The sequence below is a fragment of the Stomoxys calcitrans genome, chromosome 1, assembly GCF_963082655.1.
Source record: "Stomoxys calcitrans chromosome 1, idStoCalc2.1, whole genome shotgun sequence".
NCBI classification, from domain to species: Eukaryota; Metazoa; Arthropoda; class Insecta; order Diptera; family Muscidae; genus Stomoxys; species Stomoxys calcitrans.
The window spans coordinates 157,130,375-157,149,719 of NC_081552.1; the positions used below are offsets into that span (position 1 = coordinate 157,130,375).

The 19,345-nt window shown below is 36.0% G+C and overlaps 1 protein-coding gene and 1 long non-coding RNA gene across 3 annotated transcripts in view; one reads left to right on the plus strand and one right to left on the minus strand.

The window, feature by feature from the left end:
* Window positions 1-19,345, minus strand: part of LOC131997640 (uncharacterized) — a 125,868-nt gene that overhangs the window by 90,087 nt on the left and 16,436 nt on the right. Inside the window, exons 3-4 of one of the 2 annotated variants that reach the window (XR_009398341.1) lie at window positions 18,566-19,315; window positions 18,422-18,494 (exon numbers count right to left, since the gene is read on the minus strand). This is a non-coding gene — a long non-coding RNA (uncharacterized LOC131997640). Of the gene's footprint in view, window positions 1-18,421; window positions 18,495-18,565; window positions 19,316-19,345 lie in introns of those variants that run through there. The other variant, XR_009398358.1, reaches the window with a different exon arrangement.
* The window catches only part of LOC106082365 (uncharacterized), a 32,279-nt gene that overhangs the window by 6,312 nt on the left and 6,622 nt on the right, over window positions 1-19,345 (plus strand). The gene's annotated exons all lie outside the window — the stretch shown is intronic.

The window sequence follows — 19,345 nt, forward strand, 5'->3', positions numbered from 1 at the left end:
CATTAGCCTCGTCTTCTGAATGCGCCAGGAGTTCATTCGACTTTGTCATGGAGACTCTGCTTCCGCATCTAGGGGCAGTTGAGAAAGAAGTGGAATCACTCTTCCTCAGTGGAACCACTCTTCCCTTCTGCTTCGATCGTGGTAGGGGGATTTTCAGTCTCCTGCAATCCACCAGCAAAAGTCGTCTCCTCATTCCCCAACCCCACCGCTACTATAGATCATCAGTTTTAACTTGTTAAATCCGTAGGATACAACAGTTGTTTAGTACGGATACTGCAAGTCTGCGGTCGCCATCAGCCTCATCCAATCTATCAGTCAGTGGTTTTACAACAGCTATTACAGTCCCTTAGTCTCTCAAGTGTGGATTCATGATCTGAGAAAATCCTTGATCTTCAAATCGGTCCATAACCTGATATAGCTGCCATATAAACCGATTTTGTGTCTTGACTTCTTGAGCCTCTAGAGTGCGCAATTCTTATCCGATTGGAATGGAATTTCGCACGACATGTTTTGTTATGATACCCAACAACTGTGCCAAGTATGGTTCAAATCGGTCCATAACCTGATATAGCTACCATATAAACTGATCTTGGGTCTTGACTTCTTGACCCTCTAGAGGGCACAATTCTTATCCGATTTGAATGAATTTTTGCACGAAGTATTTCGTTTTGATATCCAACAACTGTGCCAAGTATGGTTCAAATCGGTTCATAACCTGATATAGCTGTGATATAAACAGATCTGGGGATTTGACTTCTTGAGCTTCTAGAGGGCGCAATTCCTATCCGATTTGGCTGAAATTTCGCATGACGTATTTTATTTTTACTTTCAACAACTGTGTCAAATAAGGTTCAAATCGGTTCATAACCTGATATAGCTGCCATATAAATCGATCTGGGATCTTGACTTCTTGACCCCTAGAGGTCGCAATTATTATATAGCCCGATACAGATCCCATATAAATCGTTCTCTTTATTTTACTTCGTGAGCCCCAATGGGCGCAATTCTTATACGAATTGGCTGAAATTTTACACAGGTCTCCAATATATAATTTAATTGTGGTCCGAACCGGACCATATCTTGATATCGTTTTAATAGCAGAGCAACTCTTTTCTTTTATCCTTTTTTGCCTAAGAAGAGATGCCGGGAAAAGAACTCGACAAATGCGATCCATGGTGGAGGGTATATAAGATTCGGCCCGGCCGAACTTAGCACGCTTTTACTTGTTTTTTTTAATTTCCATCTTTTCAACTGAAAATCAAAACAGTTCCTTACACTCATAGTAAATTTCTGCTGATAATAGTAGACACTGTCTGCTGACTGTAAGTAGTCAATTTTGCTGATGTTACAGCAGTAGTTCTGCTGGCATAGCAAAATGTTTTCAATTTCAGCCTTCAGTAAGCTGCCCGCTAAAAAGTCTACTGTTGGCTGAAAATGTTTGCTGCCCCATTTATGAAGGAGTTGTTAGGGGGAGAATAAAAAATGAAATAAATAAAAAATATTTGGTTGCCCAAAAAGTAATTGCGGATTTTTCATATAGTCGGCGTTGACAAATTTTTTCACAGCTTGTGACTCTGTAATTGCATTCTTTCTTCTGTCAGTTATCAGCTGTTCTTTTAGCTTGCTTTAGAAAAAAAGTCTAAAAAAAGTAAATTTGATTAAAGTTCATTCTAAGTTTTATTAAAAATGCATTTACTTTCTTTTAAAAAATCCGCAATTACTAATAATAAATAAATAAAATAAAATTTTGCTGATTTTGTAGTTGAAACAGCAGCTTATGTTAGTTGAAATAACAGACGGAAATGTTTACTAAAAAAGCAGCCCGTCTTCACCATACAAAAACTGTTGCTTTAGCAAAAATTTTTTCCTATTTTGAAGAACGAACTTCGTTGAGTGTAGCAGCCAAAATTCTACAAAGTTTTTATTTTTGACTTCTTATTTACACCCAAAAAAATAGGTCTGATGTCAGCAAAAAATGGCTGCCTATCTTTAATTGGAATACTTTTGAATGAATCCATACCAAATTAGTGAACTCCTAACAGCATTTCAGGCATTTGAAATAAAATAATAATAAAACAATCCCAATTTTAGGCGTTAATTTTTTGTTGTAAAGCATAAATACAATATAAGTAGTTATTTTGTCTGCTGCTATTTAAATGCGTTCGAAAATTTGCAAATTGTAGAAAAATTGGAAAAAGTTTATGTTTAATGCTTGCAAAATTTAACAATAAGATGGAATATATTGTACAATTTTTTTAAATATTTATGAGATTTTTGAGTCTTTTTTACTTTTTGTCAGTGGAAAACAGCAGAAAATTACTGCTGTCCCAATTTCAGCGGACTTTCTGCTGTAACAGCAAACATATTTGCCATTTTTACCAACTTTTTTCTCTGAGTGTATAGTTCTGCTCACTAAATTCTTCGTTTTTCTTTAGTTGAGGGTGTATTTTCCATTGCTTAGAAATTTTATGATTTTTATATATCCCCTAGACCAATACCAACCAACATCAAGTTCCGCTAGCACATTTGACACTTGTTAATTTTTTTTATGGCACTTGTCATAAATGTTAATGTTACCTTTGCCGCTTCTTCTTGTAATGGCGATTTCGCGTACGATTATGTCCAATTATGTTTTATCCCCATATTCTTCTCTCTAATTATTCGACGAATTTTGTCAAATAGTTTTTAACAAAGTTGCTAATAAATATTGTATTTCTACTTAAAACTGACATTTAATTGACAGATTTAGGCAATTAGTCAAGAGGTGTTGTTTCTATAAGTATTTATGTACATACGCCAACATATCGATAATAATTCATGTATACCCGGTTTACCTTAAATGTCCAGTGAGGCAGCGAGTGCAAGAAAAACAAATTCGCTGCACTGAATGCATGGCGCTGCTGCAGAGCAGAGTGATAGCGAATTTATCTGTGTGTATGTGTCTTAAGTCTTTTGTTTTAATTTTCAATTTCATTCGCTGGGTGTGGCTATAGCTATAACATTGGCATGAATTACTTGTGTCTCATTGTCCTTCATTGAATTTGTTGAAGTTTGTATTGTGTCCCAAACTATTCAGATTGGACAACATCATCAATGCGTGGTAAGTGTGTGGTATGCCATGGTCTGAAACCAGATTTTGTTGCTATCCTTGAAAGAGACCCAGATAGTACAAACAAAATATATGCATGGCCTTAAAGGTCAATTCTTTTAAGTCAAAAGGGCTAAATAATATGTTGACCACTTGAAAAATAATGTAAATTTAAAGCTACCACTAGAAGGTTTTGTCTTTGTCCTTTCAAAATGATATGAAAATATCTCAATTAAGGATATCCGAGATATGACTACTTATCTCAGTTATTCCATAAATTTTCCATTAAATGAGAATTGATTTCATCGCAATAAAAAATATGCCATTTGCAAATTATTTATTACATTGCTTCAACATTGGCGACATCTCTTAAACTTTAATTATAAAACTCAAAAGTTTCCGAGATTTGTAAAATAACAAACGTTGCGAAATAAATACAAGGAATTAATTATTTGTTTTTAAACATAAAAATGCAATACTTGAATGAAGCTACGACACTTTTGTCATTTAAAAATCTTCCATATGGCATTTATAAGTTTTTTAATCATGCACTTACAAATGTGTATGTATAGGCCACCGAATCTGTACTCATGCACAGAACATCAATTGCAAGTCTCTTCTGCACAGAGAGTAATCAACTATAAATGCAAAACAACCAACCAAAGGGCCCTGTCCCATGTAGTATAATGCAACTTTGTCATTTTATTACAAAAGTCTTACATATTACACGGTGTTTTAGCGCTCTCGGTAAAAATTGATACTCAGCTACGTTTGAATTTAATGGTCTGAACGTTATATGGATATATTATTTGATTGAGAGTGACCACGCAAATTAAATCGTTTAAAATGTTCACAGAAAACTGCATAAATTACTCATACTCTCAGATAAAAAGCCTTTGAGTGTTAACAAAATATTTAAAAGCCAACATTTGCCATCCCACCTTTTATAATCATCAATCAAAGAGAAAAGAGGGCAATATTTAACCAAAAAAAAAAAAAAAAAAAAGAGACAAAATAATGGACGATGCGTAGACATTGGTTTGTGCAGAGGAAGCTATAAACTCGAAACCGAAATACATGTCTCTCCGGTGCACAGTTTTCCACACATAGCATGTTGTAATTCGCTATTTTCGGCTTTTGGCAAACATCGATTGTTTATGGCAAAAGCTAGCAGTAAGCTTACTTTGAATATTTTATCAGCAACAGGGTCATTGATTCTGAAGGGGCACAATAAATCGATAATGCGTTCATCAATATTTTATTTCGGCTAATAGCATAAAAGCAACACACACAGTGAGCACAAAAACCATTGTGCAAAATTGTTAATGGAATATTTAGATAAGCACAACAAATATGCATCATGGCGGGAAAAAAACTTTGCAGATATCGCATGGCAAGTGACAACTCGCACATTGATATTTAGAACTAAATTAACATGGAGTGTTAGTTTTGTAATATCAATACATACCGGCCAATAGACCACCGTGGAACAGAGGTTAGCATGTCCGTTCATGGCGCAAAAAGCCTGTATTAAAATTCCGAATTGAACATCCGATTTGCTGATATTATTTCACTGTGGGTAACTTGCAAATCCTGCGGAAAAGAACAGCTTCCTTTTGGTAGCTCACTTTGCAAAGAGTGCCGGCAAACTTTCCCAGAGACAATAATGTATAGTTAATGGCTATAGAGGTGTCCCTCTGCTGGCACATCTTGGGAAATCTTCGGATGTCAAGTCTGTCGTAATACTTATTTTAGTAAGTAAGTTATTAATGAATTTCCTTGCGGTAGTATTGAAGCCAAAAAGCTCCAGCTACCTCATGATTGACATGATGACATTACTGAAAGCACCCTCAATGCAAAAAATTCAATCATTGTGTATTCTTTGACACTTAACCAATGTGTTATATTTGGTTTCGCTCGCAACCTCTTTGTAGCCGCAGTGCGACGCCTATTTGGGGAATAGTTTTTATATGGCATAGTACCCCACAAATGTGGCCAGCATTGCAATTGCAAAATACAAATTTGCCCATGAACATTTAACTAAGGAACAGGGGCAAACTTCTCACTGAAATTTGCACAATGTTTTCCGTTAGACTCTCCGTTAGACGATTTCGCTAAAATTTGGCACAAGAATCTATATTAGGCTTTCCGATATCCGTTCTCTATATGGTTCCGATCGGTCTATATTTGGATACAGCTACCATATATACCGATCTTCTGATTTAATGACTTGGACCCATAAAAGGAGCATTTATTGCCTAATTTCGTCGAAATTATGCAGTGTAGGCTGTGTCAGAACCTTCGAATAGGTCTAAAGTTGGATAAAGCTGCCATATATACCGATCTACCGTTTTGTGTCCTTGGACCCATAAAAGCAGCGTTTGTTACCCAATTTCGCTGAAATGAGGCACAGTGAGTGTGTTAGGCCCTTCTACATCCGCATTCAAAATGGCCCCCGTCGGTATATATTGGGTTGCCCAAAAAGTAATTGCGGATTTTTTAAAAGAAGGTAAATTCATTTTTAATAAAACTTAGAATGAACTAAAGTTCATTCATCAAATATACTTTTTTAACACTTTTTTTTCTAAAGCAAGCTAAAAGTAACAGCTGATAACTGACAGAAGAATGAATGCAATTACAGAGTCACAAGCTGTGAAAAAATTTGTCAACGCCGACTATATGAAAAATCCGCAATTACTTTTTGGGCAACCAATATTTGGATATAGCTGCCATATAGAGGGAGCTCCCGTTTTAAGGTCATGGGTACCTAAAAGGCGCACATGTTATCCGATTTGTCTGAATTTTACCTATGAAAAGTAATCTATGTTCTGTTTTATCAACAATGAATTGTATTTATTACACCACTCGAAGTTTTATTATGCCTCGATTTTGGTCCAAATCAGACCATACTTAAATAAAGCTGCAGTGGGTTCATAAATGATGCACTTTTCACTGTATTATGACGAAAGGTGGTTAACATATATACCAAATGTGGTGGATATCCAAAATTCGGCCAGGCCAAACATAATGCCATTCTACTTGTTATACCGTTAGACCTTGTTTGTAACGCTTATTGATAAGTATACCGATCGACTCAAAATTGCTTTCTGATTCGATATAGCTATGTCTGTCTACCCGTCTGTCCACGTTAATTTGTGTACAATGTACAGGTCGCAATTTTCGTTCGATCGTCATAAAATTTGGTGCATGCATGTTTTTCGGCCTACAGACGAAGCATATTGAAACTGGAAAAAATCGGTTCAGAACTGGATTAAGCTCCCATATATATGTTTATCTGATTTGCATTAATAATGCAATAAAATGGTCATTTGACTATATTCTCGAATTTCTCGAAATTTGGCAGGAAGGATTCTTATGACTCTTAATATTACTTGTGAATTTCAAAGAAATCGGTCTAGTTTTAAATATAGCTCCCATATATATGTTCGTCAGATTTTGGATAATTTTCAATAATATGATCTCAGTTGCAGTTCGAACATATTTGCACTAAATTTGATATGGATTGTTTAATAACCCATCTGAAAACGAGGTCCATCAAAATTGGTTTAGAGTAAGCTCCCAGTCTGTATAATACAGTCGGCACCGCCCGACTTTTGCCTTTCCTTACTGGTTTTACATTCAAAAGTGGGCTGAAATTACATGATGACCTAATATATACCGTTATTCTTATGTCTCAAAAGAGATTATTAAAAAATGTGCTTTCTTAGATAAAAGAAATAGAAAGAGTATTTTAAAAACCCCTCATGGTTTTATGCATTTTGTAATACCTACAATATCAGACAGAAAGTTATTCCATGGTATATATACATATATATATATTATGCCTACATGTTTATTCAAATGTTGACATTCCTTTTCCGATATGCTTCTCTGATTAAGTCAGTTTTAGAAAGAAATTGCAGCTTAAATATTCTAAATAATCCATTTTACATTCGCCTTAAGCCAATTTACGACTTGATGAATATTTATAGCAATATTCTCCGTTAAATAAAATGCTGCCAAAGTGGTCCTATTAATTCTTAATGGCAAATATTTCTCTGTTCGAATGACCTTGACCTCGCCATCATTTGCAATTCATATTTTGTATAAATGTATGGTTTTCAAACGGTATTAACTGTGAAAGTGTAAAACGGAAAGTAAAAAATGAAACAAAAGCTTAGAGAAGTTTATTAGAACAAGACAGAAATAAAAATAGGGAACACTGAAATGAAGAACAAGGTTAACAAAGAAAAAAAAAAAAATAAAAAAAATAAACAAAATAAATATATTAACATATAAAGATATAATAAACAAGAATAAAAAGGGGGTTAAGATTGACCGGGCCGAACTTTGGATACCCACCACCTCGGGTATATATGTAAACCACCTTGCGTCATAATCCGGTGAAAAATGCATAATTCATGCCCCCATAGCAGCGTTATCGAAATATGATCCGATTTGGACCAAATCTGACACGGATATTGAGAGGTCTAATAAGTACAAGTCATTGTTCAATTTTGTAGAACAAAATATTGGTTGTTTTGGTAGGTATATCCAAATATAGACTAATCTTAACCATTTAGGACACGGATGCCAAAAAGCCTAACATAAGTCACTGTGTAAGGATGGGAAATAGATATTTCGATGTTTTGCAAACGGAATGACAACATGAATATACCCCCATCCTTCGGTGTTTGAAATAAAAATTGTTCTTTTTGTAGTCTATGCATTCAAGATTATTCTTTTTTTGGCTGGTATTTACCACAGGGGTAACTACCAAACCAATGGTTGTCCAACTGATTTGGTTTTATATAAAAAAATTTGGACAGCAGTAATTTTTTGCTAAAACGGCAAACATTTTCTGCTGTTTTCAAATAGTAAAAAGTAAATGAAGCCCAAAAACATCATAACTATTAAAAAAGCCTATACTGCAATAAAACAAAACACACACACATTTGAAAAAGTGACACAGCCAGTAGGACAAAGTGTCAGGATTGGTTAGTGTGTTACAAGCATTTCATAGAGTTTCTTTCTCAATTTCTTGATATAAATACTAGCTGCCAATATACGACTTTTGAAGCCCTCACACCTAAAGATTTCTGATGATAGCCCCCCTCCTTACCAAGAGGTCGAAACGCGTCAAATCATGGTTGGTGTTGTGTATCTCCTGTGGCTTTCATTTTTCCATTGTATAAATTTTTCGATCATTAAGCTCATCTCGAAAGAGAAATTAACAAAATATTAAAAAAAAAAAAAAATTTCATCTTATTTTTCAATTTTGCAAGCACATAACGTACAATTTTTCCAATTTTCTAAATATTAAAAATAACAGCAGACAAACTAACTACTACACTCGTAGAAAAAAGTCTGCTGAAAATAGCAAACACTGTCTGCTGACTGTTAGTAGTTCATATTGCTGCTACTACAGCAGTACTTTTACTAATAAAGTAGTAGTTCTGCTATAATAGCTATAGTTCAGCTATTACAGCAGTAATTCTGCTATTTCAGAACATCAGGCTGACTGCTTAAAAGCCTGTTGTCTGCTGAAAATTACTGCCGCTTAATTTATATTGGGGTTGTAAAAAAAAAAATTAAATGAACGAGAAGATTTTTGGAAAGAAAATGAGAGAAAAAACAAGTAAACGCGTGCAAAGTTCGGCCGAGGCGAATCTTATATACCCTCCACCATGGCACGCATTTGTCAAGTTCTTTGCCTGATATCTCATTATACAAAACAAGTAAAAGTGCGCTAAGTTCGGCCAAGCCGAATCTTACATACCCCCCACCATGGATCGCATTTGTCGGGCTCTCTTTCCGGAATCTATCTTTAGGCAAACATATGATACAAGGAAACAATTGCTATGACATTGGAGCTATAATATCAAGTTATCGTCCGATTCGGACCATAATTGAACCGAATATTGGAGACCATAGTAGAAGTCGTTGTGTAAAATTTCAGCCAATTCGAATAAAATTGCTTCCTTAAGGGGCTCAAGAAGTAAAATAGGGAGATCGGTTTATATGGGAGCTGTATCAGGTTATAGACCGATTCAAACCATAATTGACACGTAATGTGAAGTTCATCAGAGAATTCGTTGTACTAAATTTCAGGTTTCGGTTTATAGGGCAGCTGTATCAAGTATAAACCATATTTGGCACAGTTGTTGGAAGTTATAACAAAACACCTCTTGCAAAATTTCAGCCAAATCGGATAAGAATTGCGCTCTCTAGTGGATCAAGAAGTCAAGATTCAAGATCGGTTTATAGGGCAGCTATATCGAAACATGGACCGATATGGCCCATTTACAATCCAAACCGACCTACACTAATAAGAAGTATTTGTGCAAAATTTCAAGCGGCCAGCTTACTCCTTCGAAAGTTAGCGTGCTTTCGACAGACAAACGGATGGACGGACGGACGGGCATGGATAGATCGACTTTAAATGGCATGACGATCAAGAATATACATATTTTAAGAGGTCTCAGGGGAATATTTCTTGGAGTTGCAAACAGAATGACGTATAAAAAGTTAAGAAAGTTAAGTTAAGAACCGAATGGGCTCATATTTAGTTGGGCTGTTGGAGACCAAAGTGGAAGTCATTGCGCAAAATTTCAGCCAGATCCGATAAGAATTGCGCCCTCTATAGGCTCAAGAAGTATAATCAGAAGATGGGTTAATATGGGGGCTATATCTGTTTATAGACCGATTCGTATCATACTCGTATCATGAATGTTGAAACTCAAAACACAAGTCTTTGTTCCAAATTTCAGTCAAATCGGATGAGAATTGAGGTGATAATAATCCAAATATGGTTGAAAATGAACCATTGAAACCGGTTAATTTGGGCAAGAAACCGATTTATCAAAAACCTAAGAAATGGTTCAAGAAATCGATTGGTATATTGAGCTCAAAAAAATTGAAAACCGTTTTTCAAAATCCTAACTGATCACCCTGTTTTGGCCCCTTGACGATTGTACCGAGTATAATTGAGATCGGGCTGTATTTGGATATAGCTGCCATATATACCTTGGAGGCTACCGTAGAGCAAAGGTTAGCGTGTCTGACTATGCCTGGGTTCAAATCCTGGCAAGAACATCAGAAAAAAAATTTTCGGCGATGGTTTTCCCCTCCTCATGCTGGCTACATTTGTGAAACTGTACCATTTAGTATGACAGCCATTTAAAAACTTCTTCACAAAGAGGTGACGCACTACGGCATACCGTTAAGACTCGGCTATAAAAAGTTGTACAGCACTCATTTATATGATAGAAGTTTGACCCTGTTCCTTAGTGGAATATTCATGGGTAGAGATGCGTAAATACCCAAAACGTATTTACCCGGTAAATTGGGTAAATACCCGGGTATTTACCCATATATACCCAAAAGCTGTGTATTTTTAATTTCGCTGATATCTTAAATATAAAAATAAAATCCAAAAATGTTTTGGTGAATTCGAATTTTTTGTATAAAAATCTGACTTATTTTTTTATCTCATAGAATCGGAATTTAGTTATATATAGTCGCTAAATAGACCTATCTTCAGTTTTAAGGCAAGAAATTGGTAATTTTTCATCCGGTTTCGATGAAAATTGGCACAGTGAGTTCTGGTAGACCCCTATCCATTTTTAGCAAATGTCGTCTAGATCAACCTATATTTGGATATAGCTGCCATACAGACCTATCTCACGATATAATGTATTGAACCTATAAAATGAAAATTTTTCATCCGATTTTGATTAAATTTGATATAGTGAGTTTTGGTACTCCTCTACAACTTTCTGTTAAATATCGTCCAAATCGTTCCATCTTTAGATATATCTGGCATATGGAACGATCTCCCGATATAGAGTAGTGCGCCTATAAAAGGTGCATTTTTCATCCGATTTTGATGAAATTTTAAACAGTGAGCTTTGGTACCCCTCTTCATCTTTCTGTTGAATATCGTCCCGATCGGACTATATTTCGATATAGCAGCCATACAGACTGTTCTCCCGATTTACAGTTTTGAGCAAGATTTCATCAAAATCGGTTCAGATTTAGATATACCTCTCATATATATGTATCGCCCGATTTGCTTCTAATTGGCCGTAGTAGCTACAATTTTCAACCGATCTGCACAAAACATGGCACGGAAAGTTTTGATACAGGTCTTAACATATCTGCAAGTTTTCATTAAAATCAGTTCAGATTTGGATATATTGTAGCTCTCATATATATGTATCGCCCGATTTGCGCTTAAATGGCCGTAGTTACTTCAATTTTCAACCAATCTCCACAAAATTTGGCATGAATTGTGTATTTGCTGTTCTTAACATACTTGTTTTTTTTTTTATTCTGGACTTTCGGATTTTCCAACACTCATTTCTATGCCCATATTCTACAGCGCAGGCGGTGATTTTGATGAAATGAAATATTGGTGAAATGTTCCCTCCTATTTCACATAACCCATAAATTGCCTTCATTAGCAAACGAAATTTGCATTAAAGCAAATCTATTCCATACCTCTTGAGTTTCCTTTTCAAATGACACTTATTTTGCTTTTGTCAAGACCATTCATCTTCTTTTGCTTCTAACTATAACCAATTTTTGGTTATTGTTAATATCATTGCATAATCTTTTATAATGAAGATGGGTTTTCGTGTCGTATGTTTAATTCGCTTCATTGTATTGTCATAAAGACCCCATATTGCAGGAAAAATTCTTTGCAGTATGACTTAACTCGTTTGCTTTTGAACCAAACAAAAGACCAAGAATGAGTTCTGGGTTAGTTGCAAAACCTGTCATGGCTTAATTAAAATCATAATATGTTTTAGATTGAGGATGTTGTACTTGCTCTGAGATTTGGTTAATTTTTCATTCTATATCTATAAGCAAACACATAATTACAAACAATCTTCAAACCGGAGATCAGCAAATCAACAGCATTTTTCAAAAGTTCCCATAAAAACTTCCGCATTCTCAATTTAAAGGGTCAAACTGCTAAGAATATTATTTTGTCTTGTTTCTCATCAAATTTCAGACGACCATAAATTATTCGATAATTAGTCTTCGGGCAAGGGTGAAACTGACTGATGGGCTGACTCAGTACTGCCTTCTTCATGTACAATGCGAACGAATTTTCTTTCAATTCTGTGGAATGCATACACGTCAATTCTTCGTTGACCTGTGTCCTTGAACTAATTAAAATGACATAATTAATAATATATGGCATTTCTGCATATCAATATCACCAGCATTTGAATATCCAAATGCAAAACAATATTTGAAGAAGAAGAAAAAACATTTCGTATGCAACGCATACTGAGAGGGGGGAATTTCTGTCGTAAAGAAACTCGTTTCCATGATAGCTACCCATCAAAAAGCGTTTTGATTAATAGTCAAGGTAAAAACGTAATAATTAGCATCACCACACCACAGCTTAGTAGCTTTTAATGCCACACAAGACAAATAGTGTGGACTATGGAGACGAACGAACACTCGAGCTCCCCCAGATGCTTAGCCACTCGAGTAAAATATCGTAAAATACTTGTGATCATCTTTGGACAAAGCCATAGGCATCATTCATTAATTCTAGAATATATTAATAAAAAATGGTTAGTATCTTTCGGACTGCGAAGAGATAACCGCTGATAATCTGTATTGGTTAGTTTTAGGATTAAATTTCATTTGTTTTTTTTTTATTTTTTGGTTTTGAATCTGTTTGTATGTTCTAGAACTGCGGAGCAGACATCTTCTCATATTGCGACATTTTCAGAAAGTTGTAGGGCAACACCAATCAACAACCGGTATCTGAAGACACCACACTTCCGGGTGGCTCTTTCATGGCATTTTAACATGTTTTTCTCCCAACTTGATGAAACAAAGATCTGGCATTGCTAGAATACTGTGTATAGAAATGGTAGCATTTAATTTTCTAAAAAAGGCAAATTAAAAACCAGATAACAACTCTTTGTTCGATATGAATTTTAAGTCAGTAAAATCGTCGAATACAAGCAACGCCATGCCTAAAGGCAACAAATCAGCGCCTGTATCTATCTAAGGGTGATCCGATTGGTTTAAAAAAAACCGGGTTCTAAGCAAAGTATAATAATCAGCTTTTCAAATCAATGTATTGCAAAACGAGCTAATTCTACAGAAATAACGATTTGGAGAACTTTTTCAATTTCATTGGGTAACATTAGTTCATTTTCTAATCACAATTTGTCCTTTTTGATTTTAATCAGTTTTAATTGTATGAAGGAAATTATTCCAAGCACATTCTGAAAGATGTATAGTCGTTAAATGATAATGAAAAAACATATTACAGAAATGCCAAGTTTTAAGGACTCTCATCATATTCATAGCCTACACCAACACTGTGGTACAGGATATTATAGTTTAATGCATTTGTTTGTAACACCCAGAAGGAAGAGAGATAGACCCATTGATAAGTGTACTAATCGACTCAGAATTACTTTCTTCTGTCCGTCCGTCCGTCTGTCCATGTTAATTTGTGTACAAACTACAGGTCGCAATATTCATCCGATCGTCTTTAAATTTGGCACATAATTTTTCTTTGGCGTAGAGACGCAGCCTATTGAAATTGGAAAAAATCGGTTCAGATGAGGAGATACCACCCATATATATGGGTTCGTCCGATTTGGACTAATGTTGCAAAAATGTGGTCATTTGTTGACCGATTCTATCGAAATTGGACAGGAAGGAGTTGCTTTTAACTCTCGACGTTACTGGTGAATGTCATAGAAATCGGTTCAGATTTAGATATAGCTGCCATATATGTATATCGCCCGATTTTTACTTCTAGAGCCTCTGAAAGCGCATTTATCGACCAATCTTACCAAAATACAACGACTACCACTATATCTAAGAAGTTTGCTCGAAATAGGTTCAGGTTTAGATATTGCTTCCATATATATGTTCGTCGGATTTTGGGTGATTTACAATAATGTTGTCATTTGTCAACCGTAGTTATTACAGTTTGAACATATTTGCTCGAAATTTGATACGCATTGTTTAATAACCCATCTGAAAACATCCGCCGAGGTCCATCAAAATTGGTTCAGAATTAGATTTAGCTCCCACTTTGTACTTAAAGGATAGGTGTAGGGTATAACACAATCCGTACCGCTCAACATTTGCTTTCCCTAACTGGTTTTATATGTGTTTTGCACAACTCTACTTTTTTTACTTCCAAGATGTCTTTTATTTGAATTTCTTTTTGTCCTGATCGCATTACATATCCTCATATCCCGAATTGGTACCTAAGTTTTATACCTTTTCCCAAACAATTATCTCTGTTTGGGCGGTTTTGATGGTTGGGCAGCCCCCAACCCTAAATTTTAATGTAACATTTGTGTTTTTTTTTCGGAAACTATTCTGAAAACCTTTTTGGGTGAAAACCCTCCAAGTAGATTCGAAACATTTTCCAGCCTCAATTTCAATGCCGATAATTGAACATAAACTGGGAACGAATCTACCTTATTAATCCAATATTGGCATACGGCAATGCAAACGTTTTTTTATGTTTTTACAGTTTCCCAGCTGTAAAATTGCAATGTCGGACATCATGGTTTAATGTGGTTTGTTTTTATGAAGAGCGACTTTCAAACAAGTTGTTGTTTATTAAGTTTATAATAAGTTTATAATAAATAATAAAGGTGGACAGCCCGCTGCTAATTAAGATGTTGCCATATCGGTTCTGGCGTTTAAAAACATGTGTTTGGGCGGTTCGTATGCTCTACACCACTTGTGTTAGGTTTGTTTGTTTAACTTGTTCGTTAATTTAACATAGACTCAACAAGTAAAAACGTGCCAAGTTCGGAAGGGCCGAATCTTGCCAGCCCATCACCATGGATTATGTATTTTACATACCGAATTTCTGTCAAATCAGGCAAAAATATAAGGCTGCAGTAGTTTCAGAAGACAAATCGGGTGATTGGTTTTTATGGGAGCTATAATAGCTTGCAGAGCGAATTGGACAATTAACCATGTATGTTGGAAGTCATCATAAACCTGTACGTGCAAAATTTCAGCCAAATTGGATAGCTATAGCGGATTTCAGGTGCTCAAGATGTCAAATCGAAGGACATCCATATATGGGAGCTATATCCAAATCTGAACCGATAAGATCCATTTGCAATCCCCGACGAACTACATCAACAAAAAGTATCTGTATAAAATTTCAAGCAGATATCTTTACTCGTTCCAACGCTATCGGGATTTCCACGGATGGTCGGACATGGCTGGATTGACTTAAAATGTGAAAACGATGAAGTATGTATATACTAACGAGGGTCTAGGTCAATATATTGAATAATATCAAAAACGTTTAAATCGATATTCCTAAAATCTTCACGGCGTGAAAATTTTTGGGCCACCGTTTTAGAAAAGGACTTACATTTTTGACATCCGAAGGGGGTGAACCCAAGACATACCCTACATTATTAAAGCATAATTTAGTTTTCACCCTTATGGTAACCCAAAAACACGAATCTAAAGTAAAATTTTGGGTTCAACTGATTGGGGAGAAAAACGCCATCCCCAAAACCTCCCAAGCTGACATCTCACATGATAACAACAATATGGGTATCGAATCAAAATTAAAATTTTGGGTAGAGTGTCAAAAATCCTTAGACACTTTACCCCAAACCTTTGAAATGAACATGAAATTCAATAAGTCCGCATGGGACTCAACTAAAAGGTCATTGAGAGTACTACTAAAGGCGAAAACCATTGATGAATGACAAAAAATCGTTGAATGTTAGGAAATTGACATTAGGACACGGAAAACTTTGTACCTTAGTTAACGAAATGGAAATGTCTTAAAAAAGGGGGGCGCCTTCAAATTTTCAAAATTTAAATGTAACATCTCTACTTCTAAATTTTAAACTTTTTTGGGAGGAGAGTCGTCTGTGATGTAAAATAATAATCAGACTGTGGTTTCGAAATTCGAATCGGAAGCTTGTGTCCATTAGGATAGGTCAAAAAAACCTCCAAGTGGTTATCGAAATCTCCATAGATTTTTGAGAAGTTTTTTCCAAGAAACCAAGAGGCTAAAGTGAAAATCGAGCTTCCACTTTTTTACAAAAATGGCTATCCGCCACTAATTTATCTTCGATGCCTAGACGATAAATTAGTTGATATGGCTATGTTCCTCTGTCTATATCTTCTTTGCATATCATTTCCCAGTGGCGAAACTAGCAAGACCTGCTAAAATCAGGTCTGATAATAACTCATCTAGGCCTTCTAATAGAAGGACCGTATGCCTCCTAAAATGAAGCTTGCAAGGGGATTACGTTGCAACTTCTAAATGTTTGACAAGAGATGCCTCTACCGCCTGTTTTGTATTCTTTCTGAAGTGCCCCATATATTTATATATGGGGCACTCGCGGGAGCAGAAAATAGGAATAACATCAGGCCTCCAAGTCGCTTCCTCTTCCCGCTGGGTTGCATGTCTCTCTTTTTTGTAATCAAGGTGGGAGTAGCATTTGTTATCCAGTCTTCACATATCAGTTTTTATACCCACCACCGAAGGATGTGGGTATATTCATTTTGTCATTCCGTTTGCAACACATCGAAATATCCATTTCCGACCCTATAAAGTATATATATTCTTGATCAGCATAAAAATCTAAGACGATCTAGACATGTCCGTCCGTCTGTCCGTCTGTCAGTTGAAATCACGCTACAGTCTTCAAAAATAGAGATATTGAGCTGAAACTTTGCACAGATTCTTTTTTTGTCCAAAAGCAGGTTAAGCTCGAAGATGGGCTAAATCGGACTATATCTTGATATAGCCCCCATACAAACCGATCCGCCGATTTAGGGTCTTAGGCTCATAAAAGCCATATTTATTATCCGATTTTGCTGAAATTTGGGACAGTGATTTGTGTTAGGCCTTTGACATTCTTCGTCAATTTGGCCCAGATCGGTCCAGATTTGGATATAGCTGCCATATAGACCGATCCTCCGATTTAGGGTCTTAGGCCAATAAAAGACACATTCATTATCCGATTTGCTGAAATTTGGGACGGTGAGTTGTGTTAGGCCACTCGACATTCTTCGTCAATTTGGTCCAGATCGGTCCAGATTTGGATATAGCTGCCATATAGACCGATCCTCCGATTTAGGGTCTTAGGCCCATAAAAGCCACGTTTATTATCCGATTTTGCTGAAATTCGGGACGGTGAGTTGTGTTAGGCCCTTCGACATTCTTCGTCAATTTGGACCAGATCGATCGAGATTCGGAATGAAAGGTGGTTTACGTATATACCCGAGGTGGTGAGTATCCAAAGTTCGGCCCGGCCGAACTTAACGCCTTTTTACTTGTTTTAATCTAAAGCTATGAAATTTCGTAAAAATCGGTTTAGTGACCACAATCTTGAACTGATTTGCACGAAACTTTTTATGGTATATTTTTTTATCCATCTGAAAGCTTCTGCTTAATTTCATTTATATCGGTTTTTATTTGAATATAGCTCCCATATAAATATACAACCTGACGGACGGACTTTGTCGTTAAAACCGGAAGGTAGTATTTGGTTGATGATGGGTTTGAAACCCACGGTTTCTTGACAAATTTTCGTAGAATTAGTCGTAATTTGCGCTTTTGATAACTGCTTTGTAGATTAAAGAATGTACCCATCCTAGTGTCAATCGGTATATGCAAATACCCTAGTGTCAATCGGTATATGCAAATTTACCCATGGAATTTCCATTAGTGAACAGCGGTGATAGTTATCACATATCAATGAGTTTCTTTTTATTGACAATTCCGAACAGCGTGCCGCAGAGCGGCACCACTTGACAGAGAAGGTAGTTATCTCACTAGAGGGGTAATTACCTCTTACATCGCAATAAAAACCTTGGTCTAGTTTAGGAATATTTGAGCACGCCATTATACGAGTTGGGAATGTGCTGGGCTAACCACCGCGTAGGTCATGGTTTCTATTTCCGCAACAGGCTTTGGTCTGTAGTTATTGTGGTTATGAAATGGACTGCAAATTATCTGTAATGGACTCGCGCACTACTAATTAACGGTTGGTATTCTATTCGGCTTTTCACGTGAGCAACTGTCAAATTACATACCACTCCATAAGTGGCTTAAAGGAGCACTTAAATACATTTAGTTCTCGTATAATACGAATGTAAGATTGAACTGGTACCAAAAAAATGCATATAATTATATTTAAAAAATAATAATATTTTGATTTTTATTTATTATTTATTCATTTATTATTATTATTTATTTAGCTGCACAGAATACTCTGCTTAAGAGATCACCTCTGCTCCCCAATCATATCTTTTAGTTTTACGCAGCTAAGTTTTTGTTGAATTTTACGGCACTAAATCAAATTCCGTTGATAAAATTGGTACTGGACATTATTATTGGAATTTCTATAATAAACTAAGAATCATCGCCAAACATTAAAATTTTTCCATTAACATTCTATTAAGGATCAGTGAAAAACTTCTCACCTATCACTGAGTGTTGTCCGATTCAAGTTTAATCCCAATGGTAAGGGGCCTCCTGTTTAGGGCCAAGTCCAAATGGCGTGTCGCAGTACGATACGTCAGTTTTTACATGGCTGCCATACCATTTTTTCAAATGACATAGTCCCTCACAAATGTCATATTCTCGCCAGGATTTGAACCCAGGCGTTCAGTTTCATACTTATACTTGAAATACCTTTCAACATATCGGACTGTGGAAAACTGCCTTGAAATTTTCAATCGAATATCTGATGAACAGTGACAAGCATTGTTAGGGCCAACTATCTCTCCTGCTATATCTCACTATATGAGCCCAAGAAATCGTATATACAATGGTTAAAACACGTATTTGCTGTTACTGGCACATAGTATCGTGGCTCCATTGCTCAGCTGGGTTACTGCAATTTTCTCTTAATATTAGTTTGGCCATGTATTTGCCATACACTCGTCAGTGGTTAGGTCTGATTTGTTTTTGCCGTGAAATTTTGTATATACTAGTTATATTCTATCAGTGATGGGCACAGTTACACATTTGCCAAGATAGCGGTCCCATGTTTATGTGTACATTGACAATAATATGTAGCGATTGCTTACCGCAGCTCTATAAATCTCTCACCAGATTGCATAAGGATTTCCAAGAACTAAATACTTCGGCATGTTGCTTCACTAGTCATACATTTCCATCTCCCTCTTGAGGCATGGTTCTGAATGTCCTTCAGTTCAGACAATGGCTTCCTTAAAGGCAAACAATACAGTTTTACTCAG